Here is a 17,399-nt window from a genome sequence, read left to right as displayed (position 1 = left end):
TCCACACATGACAATATAAGCATTACAGGCACCAGAATTTCACAGTGTTATTAACAACAAGGATAGTTCTAAGCACAGATCTGCTACCAATGCTCTGTGCAGATACAGCCATGAGTATGAAGTTATTCAGAGGCTGCCAGCCCAGCCCAGAGACTGGCAAGGATCACACAGGACCACGCTGGACCAGGTAGGACCAGGTGGGAACATGCTGAACTCTGTCTGGAAGCTGGCTCCCACCCAGTCAGAGAAGAACCCATCAAACCAGCTACCGAGCCTCAGCCGGCTGCTCCACCTAGTCTGAGGACAGCAGCACCTCACTTACCATGTCTGGCCACTCCTCCCGACCTCGGGATAGCGGTCCCTCACTCATCTTGGCCCATCGCCCCTCTCCATCTGTGGAAAGCAACCCCTCGCTCACCATGGTGCTGCTGCTGAGCTGACTCCCTCTCCACAATGGATTTCAAGGCGCAGCACATGTGTCAACTTGTGACTTCCTCAGGAGAAGAGCTAAGCCAGAAGCCTGGCTCCCGGAAGAACCCACCCATCTGACTGGCGGGTCTGCCGAAGGCTCTGATTGGCTAGTGAGGCCTGAGTGACAGGACCAGGTGAGCAGAAGGGACACAGCACAGTGGTTCCCAGCCCTGGCTTCTAATCTCAGGACAGACATATCCCTGATTGGCTGGAGATTTGTCCCAAATTCAAAAGCAAGCCTCTTGTTATGTAAATCAATGAGTTCAGTTTTAAAATAAACTGTACAAATTCAGAAGGAGACTAATCAGACAATGTTGCAAAAGAGGAACAAGGAGTAACTCAAGAACATTATAAACGAAGTCCACAGTAGTGTTGGGACTGAAAACCACACCCCCTTGTGTGAAAGTATTGGGTTCTTAGGATCTGAAGAAACCCTTCCAAAAGGCCCTGGTCTCAGATTATCATCAGCTCTCCCAAGCATATTCCTGGTATTAGAGATGGAGCTCTGATTGTGCTCTATACATCAGTGTCTTAGAGAAACCTCCCAAAGCCTAGGCAGGTTGGCAAACTTTGAGAGGCCTAGTTTTAAGTATCTTCTAGAAGTTCTGCATTTTACATTTGACATTTAAGTGTAAGATCCATTTGGAGTTAATTTGTGGAGGTTGTAAATGGCATCTCATGTACTCCACTATTAAGCTGCAATGTAGAAGAGTAGAATTAATGATATAAAGGATTTACCAGTGCTTAGGAAATAGTAATTCACACAAGGAAGAATTTAGCTAAGGGAGGGCTGCCTCTAAAATTTACCCCAAAGATAAATAGTAAGTTAACCAGGGCTGCTAGAGATTTGGATGCTAGGATGTAAATGTTTATTCGCCTTTTATGTGTACTGTTATTTGTCACATGACTGTAGTAAAAACAGTGAATGGGATGCTCATCCAGGGAGAGCATCCTCTGTATGAAGATCTCTCTATAGTAAGCTGGGGCATCATAGTTTTAAGAGGGATTTCTTAGTTATGTTATACTGGATGCTGCAAACATCAATTTCATGATGCTTTGCTATGTATCTGCTGTGTCTTGATATTAACTACATACTCACATTAAAATCCAAAAGCATGGTTATAGTATTGATGCCATGTATTATATGAAAACTGTCTTGTGTTTTCTCTAAGGTTTACTTTAACAGATTGTGCCTAGGAAATATTAATTTATTACATAATCTTTTGTTTTGTTTTGTTTGTTTTTGAGACAGGGTTTCTCTGTGTAGCTTTGTGCCTTTCCTGGAACTCACTCTGTAGCCCCAGGCTGGCCTTGAACTCACAGAGATCTGCCTGGCTCTGCGTTCCGAGTGCTGGGATTAAAGGTATGTGCCACCACTGCCCGGCTATTACATAATCTTATACACAGTTTCTATTCAACATTCTTTTAATTGTTGTTGCTCAGCACCATCTTAAGACAAACAATTGGCACTTTCCTATTATCAGCTGTGCCTGCTTACAAAGGATGACCACCACCAGATTTTGTTGACTGTTGATGTTCCATCATGGAAGGAGGTAGCACCTCCTTCTGAGTATACAGCCTGTTTTCCAGGCAACTGTGTGCAATTCAGCCCTAATGACATGTGACCTTGTGGTTTTAGGGAGGAGTTAGAGTACACAACCTGGGAAAGACTTGGGAGGAGGTAGATTGTGTGTATGCACCTATGAGAAAGCCAAATTTCAAAGTGGGAATTTACTTTGAGTGCTATCAGGCTTACTTTCTATATCCACTAAGAAATAAAGGGTAACGGAGTGTATATGGGCAGTGGAAGAGTAGAGAGAAGGTGAGCTCCACATTTGCAACTATGGAAGAGCCACTGTACATACTGGATGGAGACATTCCTATGTGGCTGTGGTGATATTTTGTTGTACTCTAATAAAATTTGCCTGAAGATCAGAGGACAGAGCTAGGCACAGAGTTAGCTACAGAGGTCAGGCAGTAGTGGCACATACCTTTAATCCTAGCACTCAGGAGGTAGAGATCCATCTGGATTTTTGTGAGTTCAAAGCCTGGACTACACAAAATTAATCCAGTTTAAAAGAGAAACACACAGACAGTGGTGGCACACACCTTTAATTTCAGCACTTGGGATCACACACCTTTAATCTCAGTACTTGGGAGTCACATGCCTTTAACTCAGCACTAGGAAGGATGAGACAGGAAGTGATATGGCAGGGAAGGGAAAGAAATATAAGGCAGGAGACAGAGGTCAGGCCTTTTGGCTGTGGAGTCAGGAGCATTTAGAGAGTATTCATGGAGTTGGCGAGGTGAGAAGTGGCTGTGGCTTGTTCCTTTGTCTCTCTGATCTTTCAGCATTTACCCCAATATCTGGTTCTGTGTTTTTATTATAATGTCAGGGACAAGGACAGAATCTCTAGTTAGTGGAAAAATACAGACCCCCATAAGACAAGGAACTAGATCATCTTACAGTCAGGTTGCCTAGCAACAGGACATTGAGTCAGAGCCCTTGACCCTTTCACCTTGTAAACATCCTATACAAACATCCTGTTAGCTTGCCCCACCTTATGCAGATGACAGCTTCTTGCTCCCCCCACCCTGCAGGAACTATATAAACCCTTCTGGAGAAAATAAAGTTGCACCTTGGTCAGAATCTAGAGTTGGTGTATTTTCCTCTGTATCTCCTGTCCCTACATTCCCTCCTTAGGGTGGTCGAGAACCCATTGTAGCCCTATAAGACCATTTAGGATTCATGCAATATGTGACAGCTTTTGGGTATCTTTTTTCTATTGCTGTGAAGACACCATGACTACAGCAACACTTTTTTGGTGGAGGCGTTTTGAGACAGGGTTTCTCTGTAGCTTGGGGCCTGTCCTGGACTAGCTCTGTAGACCAGGCAGGCCTCGAACTCACAGAGATCCACCTGCCTCTGCCTCCCGAGTGCTGGGATTACAGGCATGCACCACCACTGCCCAGCTACAGCAACACTTTTAAAGGAAAACATTTACTGTAGCTGGCTTACAGTTTCAGGGGGTTTAGTCCATTATCATCATGGCATATAACATGGTGCCATGCAGGCAGACATGGTGATGGAGAAAGAGCTGAGAGTTCTACATCCAGATCAGCAGGCAGCAGAAAGTGATTGTGACATACTTCCTCCAACAAGGCCACAACGACAACAAGGCCCCATCTCCTTTAGTGCCACTCCCTATGGGACTTTGGGGCCATTTTGATTCAAACCACTACAGTATCAGAACCTTGGTAAGTATCTTTTCAACCATGTTCAGTAAGTAAGCTCAATAAACTCATTGGTTCCCCAAGATGGACTTTGGTGAAATTCTAGGCCCCTGGAATCATTTTGAGATTTGCATTACCATTGGGACTTATGGAAATGGGATAAACAATGCTTCTTCCCCTTCCTCCACCAGGGAGAAAATGCATTCAACAGATTATAAACATATTTGTTAATATTCCTACGTCTCATGGTATTAGAAAAAGAAGCAATACATAAAAGAACATGTTAGAAGAATATAAATGTGGAAATGACCTTACGCTTAGTTATATAAGGATGATGATACCTGGATGGCTCCAGAATATGGAAGATTGGAAAGGTTTTGCAAGTTATAAAGGTCTGAGTAAGTTGTTTAAGGTAAATAAAGGATAAGATTTAGAGATGATGTATTTACTAAAGTTGGCAAGATCAGATATCAACTACTTCAAGGACTGGCTAAAATGTATGTCAAACAAATTTTATTGTGTTATGTCTGGCTATTGAAATATTATACAGTAATTAAAAGTAACAAACTGGTGTAATACTGATCTTCTGGGTGTTTACTAATCATTCTTGGAGGTTATTCTAATATGGTTAGATGGATTAAAAGGGAGAATATTTCTCCTCTTTCCATAAAAAGTCAATGAGATCCCCTGGGAACAAAAGCCATTGATCATTAGTTGTCTTGTTCATGGAGACAATGGAGACCCCACTCAATGAATTGGAAACATTAAGTCTACACAAGGAGGGTCAATGTAGGAAGGATTTCCTCAAGGCTTCCAAGGAAGCCACAGTATGTAAAAGAAAGCCTTTGACTTATACTCACATTGATGGACAACTGGTAAAATTAAGACTAGAAGATAGTCTGAGGTTCCTTTCAAGCACAAGTGATGATTGAGGACTAGTTGCTCAACTGGCCTTGACAATACAGAAAGAAAGATTAATTTTGGCCACCTGCATGGTTTTCAGCACTAGGAAGACTAAGAGAATTGGTTTAACCAAAGACTAAGAGATTTAGCAACAACTCAAGGGATCACATTCCACAGACATTGAATGTTAAGTCAACATGAGATGTTATTTAGACAACCAACCTCAATGACATTTTCTTCTTGATAAAAAGATGTTCCCCAGATGTAAGACATCAAACTGTGGGTCCCTGAGCACTGGCCCAGTCAAGGAAGATAGGTCCATGATTGTTGTAACCCCAAAATTAAATGATGCTAAATACCTCTTCTCTCCCTATCTAGAAGTCACATGGTAAGAGCATTATGCTGAATTTTGGCTGATGAAACAGCTATGAAAGGGCATGAAAACTGGTTGTGGTTTCATCACTCTGGAGGCCAACTGTAGAGTATAAAGAGAAGCATCTAATAGATGGGGACTATTGTAAGATCATCAAGAATGTCTTATGGGCTTTGGACATTTTAGTCCTTCCCAGACACTAGTAAAGGAATTCCTTTCCTATCTACATTTGAGAGTTTGGTTTTTATGAGAAGCCCTCTGGAAGGGTATCCCAATACCGCCACCTGATAACACAAATTCAGCTTGAAGAAACCAGATCAGTCACTGCCCCAATCTGATAATGGTAGTTAGGATTACCCCTCCAGAGGGAGGTGGGATAAAACCTGGAGGTAGAAATCAATTAGACAATTTAGGGTAAAAAGAAACCTCAAAGAAAAGTAACTAGTTGCTTTCTTGACTAATAGGCAGAAGTGTCACTTGGACTCTGAGCAGTTTCATCCTTGCCAGAGCCAAAGATACCAAAAGTATTTTGGAAGTTCTGATCCCTGATGCTAAGTGATTCTAGGGGTCTTAGGAAGAAGGAAAGTTAAAAGTTGTAATGAAAGCCTGTTAAAAGGGGCCCTTGGTCAGGAGAATAGAATCTGTCCTGGGTGCAAACCTAAGACTTAAGTGGGGACAGGTCAATCACTTGGCCAAGGAACCTGGTCTGGGGATCCCCAAAAATGGCCACTCAGGACAATTATAGATCACCTATAATTGATTAACTGATTACCCATTAGTAATCCCAACTGCAAACAAAACTGGAAAACTTTAAGGCACCTTCCCTCCCATACCTTTCTATACTATGACCTTAATAGCTTATAATGTGTGGACAATGAATTTCCATTCTTATACAAGCAACTCTGCATTGCCACTCCCCAATAAAAACATAGGCTGCATTACGGTACTCATTCCAATCTCTTTTTCCTTCTCACTGACCAGTCAAGGCCCAGCCTGGAATGGCTGACATACTTGGACTTGGAGATAGGAAAGAGACTGTGGAAATGACATAATCATAATCCCAAAAATTATTTGTAAAAGTTGAAACAGGTTTTATGACAATGTGCTCCAGAGAATAGAGATTTGTATGAGAGTACACAAAAGATTATTCACACATTTTCTCTCAAGCTGTACATCTTAAACCTGGTAAATAGTAGTCCTCTTAGGTAGAACCATATCATTTGCCCATGTATTCTATTATGGTTGAATTAGAAGCAACTACAGTAATTTGACTTCATGAAAGTTTCTTTTTCCAGATTCTTGATTTTCTGGTCTGTGGCCAGTCAGGAAACTTATTGCTCATCTAAGATTGATTACTTCAGTACTCACTGCTACTGTCAACTACTATCACAGAAGGAAAGCTTTCATCCTCTTTCTTCCCCATTCCTTTCTGTGCTAGAACTATACATGATTAAAGTTGGTCAGTGAACTCAACTATTGCACAGGTCTGTATTCATTTGTATATTCCCAATAAAAGTCAGAGAGATTGGAGAACATTCATAAACTGGTCTATTTTTCCTTCTCACTGACCAGTCAAGGCCCAACCTGGAAGGAGTTGCATGACTGTCTTCTCAGCACTGGGCAACAGAGGCAGGAATGGGTGTTCAAAGCAATTCTCAATTACATAGCATGAAGCAAGCCTTGGCTATAAGGGACATTGGTCTAAACAGAAATAAATAACCAACAGCACTTGAGAAAAAAGGAGAGAATCTATTAATGACCTAGAATCATTGGAGAACAGACACAAATAGAGATAATAGCAGTAATACATTAAAACAAATGAAATTTAAAAAGTAATATCAAAATAGACTTTTTAAAAAGATAAATATAATTGAAAAAACATCTAACTATCCTGACCTTGAAAAAGAGCAGGCCATCCTCTGGTAGAGAGAATGACATTAGTAAGGTACTGTTCAACCGTGTCCATATGTGTAATTTTAGCTGCTGAGATCTGTAACCCAACACACACATCTACAGCCAATGGCCTGTGTCTCAACCCTCTGAGCTGACTTAACTGTGCCAACCAGGATTGAACATATCTGCTAAGTGGTGCCCCAGTATAGAAATTCAATATTCATTGGCTCAAGTTAACCTCCCCAAATTGTACACCAATGAATCTGGCCAGCTTACATTCACATGACATGAATTAATATATGTTGGTAAATTACAAAATCACTATCCCTGCCACAATCAGATGCTGACTCCAGCAGCTGAATGCCTATCGTGTTTCCTCCTGCAGTGTACACAAGAAATTATTCCTCTTATTCTGGTCTGATGGCAGAAGCTATGCTTCACACACAAATCTTAAACCCATGACTGCAATGGATAGTTGACTACATGACTCAAATGGGTAATTTTAAAACTGAGTCATGGTACAGACCTTTAATTTAAGAATTTAGTTGGTTTGGCTGGGCAGTGGTGGCACACGCCTTTAATCCCAGCACTTGGGAGGCAGAAGCAGGTGAATCTCTGTGAGTTCAAGGCCAGCCTGCTCTGCAAAGTGAGTTCCAGGATAGGTTCCAAAAGGTACACAGAAAAACCCTGTCTCAACCCACACACACACACACACACACACACACACACACACACACACACACAAAAAAAAAAAAACTTTAGTTGTTTTAATCAAGAGGACAGTAAGTTCATTGCCCTGGGGAACAACAGATTGGAATCAAGGCCACTTGAGTCAGCATAAGAGTGATTGTTCCAGAAACATTTTCCAAAAAGCAGGAAGTACAGCTGTTCTAGAAGTAATATGCCTTTATAGGGAGAAATCACTCTACATGGTTGAGATTAATAAACAAAAATCTGTTTAATAACAGCATGCATCCAACATTACATATATGATGTCATTCTTAAGTTTCTTTTAGGATCAGGTCCAAGGGATATTCTTTGAACAATTTAAATAGGGACAGGAGACCACAAGTATAGCCACTTAGATAAGATTTACAGAGAAAAATCCATCTTTTAGATGATACACTAGGTTCTACATTTAAAAGTTGTATCAATACTTTTAGGAGATATATCATTGTCTTTCATTCTCATACATACAAAAGGCTAAGAACACAAATACAGAAAATATCAGGGAAAAGTCACTGTGGATGCTGTTCTTAGATGAACAGTCCTGCTGAGATATTCAAACCTGAGACAGAATAAGGCTATTTTTGCCCCTGAGCATGCTGTCTCAGAGAAAGCAGACAGTTGGTTCCATGAAGGATCAGAAGGAGTTCATTTTATCTACCCTGCTGTCTCTCAGGGCTGTGACATCATGATGGAGTTTTTTTTTTTTAAGCTTTATTTTTGTTTTATGTATATGAGTATTTGCCTTCAAGCATCTGTGCACAGTACCTGTAGAGGCCAGAAGAGGGCACCAGATCCCTGGGGACTGGAGTTAATGGCGATAGCTACCAGGTGGTTTCTGGGAATGAAACGTGTCCTCTATAATTACACCCAGTGCTGTTGACTGCTAAGCTATCTCTCTAGCCACATTTTCATTTAAAATTTATTTGATACATTTTACTTAAAATATATTACATTACTTTCTACCATCTTTGTCCTCTCTCAATCCCTTTTCAAATTCTTCCCTTCCAATTTCTTTCTTGTTAAGTATGTGTGAATATATATGCACAAATATATGAATAAAAACTGCTGAGTCCATTTCTGTTGGTTGTGTCTATAGGATTTCAGGGATGATATTGCATTGGATATGCAACTAGGAAGCTCATCTCTGCTTGAGGCTAATTCTCTTATGTAGGAGAATTCCACTCTTTAATGAGCAACAGGAGTTGACCCCAAAGTTGACCTTGGACAGGAAACATTATCAAGAACAGAAAACTTGAGGTGGTAAATACCTCAGGTAATAATTGCTGGTGCTATGGTTCTGAAATTCTGGAGCTGCAGGGAAGACTATGTACACTGTTTTGAGCCAATCACATTCTTCCTTAGTTCCATAGTCCTCCCAACATACCCCATTGCAATTCTCATCTTGGATGAAATTGAAATCCTAAAATTGTTGCCTACAAATTCTAAGTATCATGATTATAGGCCGTGCCACCATGTATGGCTTAGTTGTCTTCAACTTCATTAGTGAGGCATTAGAAAGACAGGATGAGTAAGATAAGCAGTTACACATAACTATATTTAAAAACTACTTATCTAGGTGGGCCTGGGTTTCAACAACTGGAAAACAAGGACAGAACTATGCTCAGGTCCTTTGATGAGTTATAACAGACTCAATGATAATGAAAAACAATATTGTTCATAGTTGAAAGACAGTAGACTTATATGCAGGAGGCCTGCATTTGATGGGAACCTTCTTCTGTTACTGGAGTTAGACAAGTGTCTGTGTCCTTGCTACCCTAACCAGCCAGGTTCACCCACACATCCTCAGTAAGTCAATTAAAAGAACCGAGTTATACAGTTATGATCTGGCTACCTATAGTGTGAGACCTCTGGAGGCATGGTAGGCAGACCTCTCTGATGTCCTAGGACAGTCTAGTCTATAGAGTGAATTCCAGGCCACAAATAGATTCACAGTAAAGTTATGCTTTAAAAAAAGAAAACAATAGAAAAGGGAGAAAGAAAATTATTAATGAAAACATGATATTTATTTAGTTTGACTAATTTGGAACAGTGGTGAAGATATAAGGTAACTAATCCAATCTTGGGGCCCTAACAGGTTTTGATAGAAGGCAAAAGATATGCAAAACTAATTAATCTAATGAAGCCATATAATCAATTTTTTTCCATCTGTAAAAACCTCTCCCATTCTCAGCTCCTGTCTCTCCAGAAAGGTGGTCAGATGAGGAGAAAATGTTTCTTTAGTAGAGACATTCTCAATCTGAGGACTCAGTCTTTTCTCAATAAGATTCTTGGGGAAACTAGAATTCCATGGGGTCCACTGTTTCACAAGTTGTTAGCAAACGGGAGAGATATAAATGTGTTTTTAGGCATATCCTTATTCCTACCAGGCAGGCAGTTTCCAAGGATTGACAGGGTAGGGACTGAGGAGCTTTTAGGTCCAAGTGGGGACTGCAAAGTGGAGGCCTGCAGAGTCAGCTACATGTAATGCCAAGAAAAGGAAACCATGGAAGACCCGGAGGGCCTGATCCACCACAGCTGAGTGGATACAAAGAGCACAGTAGGAACCAGCTTATCCTCAGGTACACCCCAAGCATTGCTCTCTGGCCATTTGATCCTTTAGCTTTCACACTCAAAGCTCCCTCCCTAACAGTTCTTTCATACTCCATGGCTCTTTCTTTGTAAATGCCTGATGGCCCCAGCCTTAGAGTGACTTCTGTTTAAGTCTCAGGATCTCCTGACAACCTTGATGTCATCTGGATTCACCACCACACCAGGCTTCTAACTGAGGCTTTTGCAGGTGCCAGGGAAACAGAATAGCATCCCATACAGACAAGTCAGTCTTCGTGCCTGCAAGTTCCTTTTTTTTCCTTACTGGAGGCATAAACCCTTCATCATATTGAATACCTTTATAGAATTTCTCCAGTGTGACTTCTTTTGTGGCTGCAAGGATAATTGGCACATGTAAAAGCTTTACCACATTCATTACACTGTTGAATCTTTGTATCTGTATGAATTAATTTATAATTTGATCTAATTGTAAAGAGAAATCAGATCTTAAGGTTTTATCACTGTGTTTACACTCATGGTGTTCCCCTTCATTAGGGTTGTTTTGCATCTTTGAAGATACCTGTGATGGTAAGAGCTTTTATTACATGGCTCACATTTGTAGCATCTTTTTCCTATGACATTTTTCACATATTTGAAGAGAACTGGAAGAACTCAGAGCTTTACCACAAATACTGCATTCTTAAATTTTCCTATACTGTGAATCATGCTACATTTGAAAAGTAAACCAGGACAAACAGAAGTATTTATACATTGCTATTCTTATAGGTTTTTCTGCAGTGTGAATTTGTTGATATATTTTCAATGAAGTCAGAAAACCAAATAATTGTAAATTTATATCACATTGAATAAATCTAGTCAAAGTGGAACTGCTAAATATCTTTTAATTGTTCTGGGAGAACATATCCATATCTCCATGTTCACATGGCTTATATTTAGAATGACATATGAAATACCAATTAAAAAAAATGAAAAATATTTTTTTCCATATTGAATTCACAGTTTGTCTTTTGGTTCCTCATGGACATGTGCTATAGGGATTAACATTTCTTCACAACATTCTTGACTAGTATAAACTGCCCTTCTCACCAAAATTAGCAAAGTCACAAGTATATGAGTAACACCAGTTTTGCTATGGACTATTTGCTTATTAGAAGGTTTTGGACATAAACTTATCACATATTCAACATGTATACTTTTGGCAATATTTCAGTGGTATAAAACCAAACAGATTGTCAGTTCTACAGCATATCTCTCATGTAGCTGTGATTCAAATGGTGATATCTGTAAAGGCATTGTTTCCTTGTTTTCTTTCTTAGAGGAATGCCTTGTAAACACATATCAGCTACCTGACATTGAGGCACATGATTTGGGGGGAATTTAATAATCATCAATACACATTAAGCTGTGCTTATTTTATTTACACTGTTACTTTGCTTTAAATTTTCCAGGACACACTAAAATTTCTTCAGAGGCACATTTGTATCCATGTACACATAAAAATTACCTTTTAAGTCTTCTAGAAATTTGACAATGTTCCTCAATATTATAGTCTTCTCACTGTAGCCAAAAATATAGAACCAGAAAAATGTATGATTTATTATTGGATGTTGTGCAATATTTAAATTACTATATTCAGTGAACCTTAGATTCATGACTGATTTATTCACATCATTCTTCTTCCTCAATTGAAGTTACAGAAGAGCATCAATAACCAAGGAACAGTTGTCCCCCTCTTTTAAATTGTGAGGGAAAATTCAGTCTTACCTATAGCATGAGGTTCCTGTAGATCTCCAGCATCACATCTTTGTAGAGACTCTTCTGGGAAGGATCAAGCAAAGCCTACTCTTCCTGAGTGAAGTTGACATGCACATCTTCATAGGTCAATGCATTATAAAATATCCCATACATGTGTACAGTAGAAAGTGTGATGCTAACAGCTTGTAGGTGTATACTTATATTCATATAATTCTGGTGCTAGACACACTTATTCCATGACACAGAAGTTCTAATGTAATCACCAAGTAATTTTAGAAGTAAACTGAATAAGAGGTTCCCATGTGTCATTTCTTGGCCCTTTGAATATATGTAGCCTTGAAAGAGAAACATCAATTAACAAACATAAAGAGAGAGAAGCAAGCAGATCAATGATACTGAGAATAAATCAGGGAAGTTGTATGAACAATTAATTACTAACTAGAAATGAGATGGGCAAGCTGGGTGTATGGCTCATGACTTTAATCCCTGCACTCAGGAGGCAAGGGCAGATGAATTTAATTGAGTTGGATGCCAGCCTGGTCTATGTAGTGAGCTCCAGGATAGCCATAGTTATATATTAATAGGACCCTGTCTCCCCTACAAAAATCAATCAAACAAAAATAGTAGAAAGAAATCAGATTTTTTTTAAACTGAAGTTCCTACAAAGACTTATGCATTTACTGTAGTTCTATATTCATCTTTTAGAAACCTGAAATGTCCTAGTTTAAATTGTATCATGAATAAGATATCAATAAAGGCAATGTGTGTTTAAATAGTTACAAATTGACAGAGGAAAATATTAGCAATGTAAATGTTTAAAAAATAACAAAGGACAGGAGACATGGCTGTTAAGAGCTCTTGCTGGTCTTGCAGAGAGGTGGATTCAATTGCTAGTACTTTACATAGGGGATCACAACTATCCATTACTTCAAGTCCATGGGATCTGAGGCCATCTTCTAACTACTGTGAGGACTAGGCACACATGTGGGGAATATTCATGTATAGAGGCAAATGAATCATATTCATTCAAAAGAATTAAAAACAAATACAATAGGTAGGAAGAATGTCACACACCTGCAATCCAATGACTCAAAGGCTCAAACAGTATTAATGTCATGAATGCTGCCATCCTGGGAAAGAGAATGCTACCCTTTGCCAAATTTCAAAATTCAAGATATGGGTGAAGCTCAGCATAATGGCATATGGTTGACATATATAAAAAACTCCATTCTAGGTCTATCAGCCAATAATAAACCAACAAACAAACAATAAAAACCAAACAAACAGACAAATAAAAAAAAAAACAGCCAAGCATGTGTGGCCCACCTTCAATCCTAGTACTCAGAACGCAGAATCATTTGGACTTCTGATTTTGATGCCAGCCTGGTATACAGAGGTACTTTCTGGACAGCCAGAGCTATGAAGACAAACCTTGTCTTCAAAAAAGAAAATAGCTGGGCATTGGTGGCACATACCTTTAATCCTAGCACTCAGGAGGCAAAGGCAGGTGGATCTCTGTGAGTTTGAAGTTAGCCTGGTCTATAGAGTGAGTTTCAGGACAGGCTCCAAAGCTACACAGAAAAACCCTGTTAAAAGAAAGAAAGAAAGAAAGAAAGAAAGAAAGAAAGAAAGAAAGGAAGGAAGGAAGGAAGGAAGGAAGGAAGGAAGGAAAGAAAGAAAAACAATAAAATTTAAAAAGGAAAATACAGGCTAGCAAAATGTCTTAGAATTGAATAGCAATTGCTTCAATTTTATACTATGTAATGTAAAATTGTAATGGTGGAGAGGGTATAACAGAATGAGACGGAAGCTGGCTTATCAGTTTCAACAACAACAACAAAAAAAAACCAGTACATACAATTAACAGAAAATGGGTAGAGGCTATAGACAAGCATATCTTATCCCTAGTGAGGAATTTCATCAAGAAAGGCTCCTCCTACAAAAGGTTTCCCAAAGCACCACAAGAAAACTGCCAAGGAGAGACAAGTGTTCAAATACATCATCCCATCTGGAAGCTTTTCATCTAATCAACTTCATTCTGACCCAGGTCACTATAGGTTCAGGGTCATCCCATGATGAAAATGCATTAAGCCTAATTTTAATGATCCTCATAGTCTGCAACAACCCCTACACAGTTCAAATGTCCAAAGTCTCTTCTGACGCTCAAGACAATTGCTTGACTGTGATATCTTGCAAAACCAGAAAACAAGTTACATCTTTCCAACACACAATGGCACAGAATACAAATTGACATTCCAAAAGAGAGGAATGGGATATAATGAGGGAAGATTGGACCAAGGCAAGATTGAAACCCAGCAGGGCAACCATCAAATCCAGTAGTAGTTCTGTGTCAGACACATGGGGCTTCAGTTTCAAAGAGTTTAGATGGCCCTATCCCTGCAACTTTTCATACATCTTTCTCTAGGTTATGTCCACTCCCTATATGCAGCTCTCTGTGGCAGATTTCACATAGTTTAGGTATCTCAACCTTGAGGTCTCTAAATACAACTTAGAATTTATCTTCGCAGCTTCTTGCAATAAACTCTGTCTCCTCACTGGGACTCTGACTCTGCCAAACGTAGATGGGTGCAACAGTGATGAACTGAAATCACAGAGGATGCAATGACTTTAAAATTTGCATTTTTCTTGTTTCCAGAACCACTACATCATGAATTATCCCCTTGAATTAGGCTTCTAAATTGTGATGGATCCTGCCACACATGGACCATATTTTTAGCAGGCTTTATATGAAGCCTCCTGGGACTAGGAACCACTTTGCCTACTCCTTCCATAAATTGAAGGCTCAGCTGGATGGATTCTTATCCTTGGGGAATCTTTCTCAGCTTCCAATACAGAGCAAGAGCCTTCCCTTTAATGATTAAACTCCCTGAAAATTCCTGCCTCTGTTTCAGCACTGGACTGCCATCTGAAACCATCTACTTCTGTTTTTCTCTATGAAACTGACTTTTCATTTCTTTCTATCCCATTTGTTTCTTTTACACTGTAGACCTGAATGACATCAATAACAGCCATCCAACAAAATTAATACTTTGTCTAAGAAATCAGCAAACACTTACAAGCAGTAAGTCTTTTCCCATGCACAATCCAGCTTCCAGGAGTCAAAAGAGGAGGTGAATGGATTCACCCAAAGCACAGTGATTGCAGTTTCATTTACAACACAAAGGAGAGTGATTAAAGGAGGTGGGGTCAACTGAAGGCTGAAATCAGTTGAGAGATACTGAAAAGGGAATTTATGTCTTCAAACTATAATCTTACAAGTGGCTAGGAAAAAATGTTAGGAGTTTACAATGTTAGTATAAATCATGAGTAAGATAAAACTGCCTGTATTTCTTTAGGGCTCTGTCTGTCTCAGTATAACTCAGCTGTACCATTTGCTGGCAGGGCAGGGGCATCTAGGCAGCTGTGTCACAGCTTGATGTACCTGGTGTGCAAAAAGCCCTTTTCTTCTAAATTAAATGTCAAAAGGGAAGTCTAGAGATACCACTAAGGCTGTGTAAGAAAGGAGGATCTGAGCTTAATTGAGCAAGAAACAAAGCTATGTACCTAACATCCATCTGGCCTAGGTGGTGTCTCCATATGGTTCTGTGGATATCACTCTATAAAAATAAAACACTGATGGCCAGTGACTAGACAGGAAGTATAGGTGGGACAAAGAGAGAGGAGAATTGGGGAAACAGGAAGAAGGAAGAGAGACACTGCAGCCACCGGCAGGACAAGCAGCATGTAAAGACGCCGGTAAGCCACCAGCCACGTGGCAAGGTATAGATTTATAAAAATGGGTTAATTTAAGATATAAGAACAGTTAGCAAGAAGCCTGCCATGGCCATACAGTTTGTAAGCAATATAAGTCTCTGTGTTTACTTGGTCGTGTCTGAGCGGCTTGGGACTGGCGGGTGACAAAGATTTGTCCTGACTGTGGGTAAGGCAGGAAAACTCTAGCTACAATATGGATATTTACCTTAATTCAGGAGACTAGCAGGTGGTCTGGAATGCTTATTCTGCCTGTCATTTGTCCTTGGCTGTTTGAGAGGTATGTCAGATAAAACTGCTTTTGTCCAGAGCTGGCCCTGGCCTTGGATGATAGCTAGAGGAGATATTTGATTCTAATGCTAAAAAAGAGAAACAAAAAGCCTAGAAGAAGGAAGCCTTACCTGTGTGACTGTCATCCAAATATCTTAATTGTATATGCCCAAAGAATGATCAATCCACACTGTTTAGAAGTTCTTAGAAAAAAGAATCAATTGGGAAATCTATAATAGTTCACATTCATAGAAGAAAACAGCTGATATATTCAAAAACCAAATAATACCAATACTCCTTGAGTCTTGGCTTTCTCTGGAAAAATCCTTGAATCTTCCAGCTAATAGCTTTGCCATAGTCAGCTGAATTCCTACTTCATATTTCTGCATTCTGTAGCACACATACCCACACAACACTAACATCACATAATTATAATTAAAATTAATCTAAAAAAACAAATTTTCACTCATGACAGTTTTTCTCTTGTAAGCATTCATCCCTGTTACACAGGTGTTGAGGCATATAAAGGATTACTTACAGAGTTTTTCTTCATCATGAATTGGTTCATGTAACAGAAAGCAAACATGTAAGATTGAAGTTAGAGAAATCAATCCTTCTCAGTTGGTGTTATCACTTGGAAAGATTTAGGAAATGGGTTAAATGCGGCCTTGCTGGAGGAAATATATCACTTGGGGTAGGCTTTGAGAATTTGCATCCACACACCATTTCCAGTTCTCACTCTCTGCTTCATGTTGCAGGTTAAGGATGTGAAATCCTAGACTCCTGCTTTAGCTGCCATGTCTGACACTTGTTATTATACCACTTTCATGGTGATCTTATATCCCTCTGAAACAAAGGGCCAAATTAAACTATTTTATAAGTTGGCATAGACATTATATCACAACACAGAAAAGGCACTAATACACATCCATAAAGTTTTACACTTGAACTAGCTGTTTCATGTAATTGAAGGTAAATATGAATTTCCCAAAGGGTTATCTTCTCATTTAAATTCATAGGGCTTTTTTCTCCATGAGTTTGAAGGTACAAACAAAATAGACAGACATCTTAATACTTGAACAGGTTGTTGACACTGTAAAAATTTCTTCTCCAGAATAAATACACTTGTGTAACTGAATGTGTGTTGACTAAAGATCTTACCAAATACTTTTTTCAGGTACTCAAAGACTATTGCAATATGCAAAGGCTTTAACAGACTGATTGCACACAAGAATTATTACTCTTATATAAAGTGCAAAACTTTATCACATTGACTATATTTAAATGGTTTCTCTGCAGTGTAATTTTTTCACATGACTTTGAATACTACTGATACATGCAAAAGCTTTACCACACTGATTACATTCATAGGGTTTCTCTCCATTATGTGTCCTTTGATGCATTTGAAGATGACTGTGCTGTGCAAAGGCTT

The 17,399-nt window shown here is 39.3% G+C and overlaps 1 protein-coding gene across 1 annotated transcript in view; it reads right to left on the bottom strand.

Moving 5' to 3' along the window:
• Positions 1–17,251, bottom strand: part of LOC102920405 (zinc finger protein 431-like) — a 68,872-nt gene extending 51,621 nt beyond the window's left edge. Inside the window, exon 1 of the mRNA XM_076549329.1 lies at positions 323–17,251. The gene's annotated coding sequence lies outside the window, so the exon portion shown is untranslated. The remainder of the gene's footprint in view (positions 1–322) is intronic.
• Between the last annotated feature and the right edge of the window lie 148 nt (positions 17,252–17,399).

The sequence above is a fragment of the Peromyscus maniculatus genome, chromosome 12, assembly GCF_049852395.1.
Source record: "Peromyscus maniculatus bairdii isolate BWxNUB_F1_BW_parent chromosome 12, HU_Pman_BW_mat_3.1, whole genome shotgun sequence".
Taxonomy (NCBI): domain Eukaryota; kingdom Metazoa; phylum Chordata; class Mammalia; order Rodentia; family Cricetidae; genus Peromyscus; species Peromyscus maniculatus.
The sequence above is the reverse complement of the archived record's forward strand: the minus strand, read 5'-3'. Positions and strand labels throughout refer to the sequence as shown.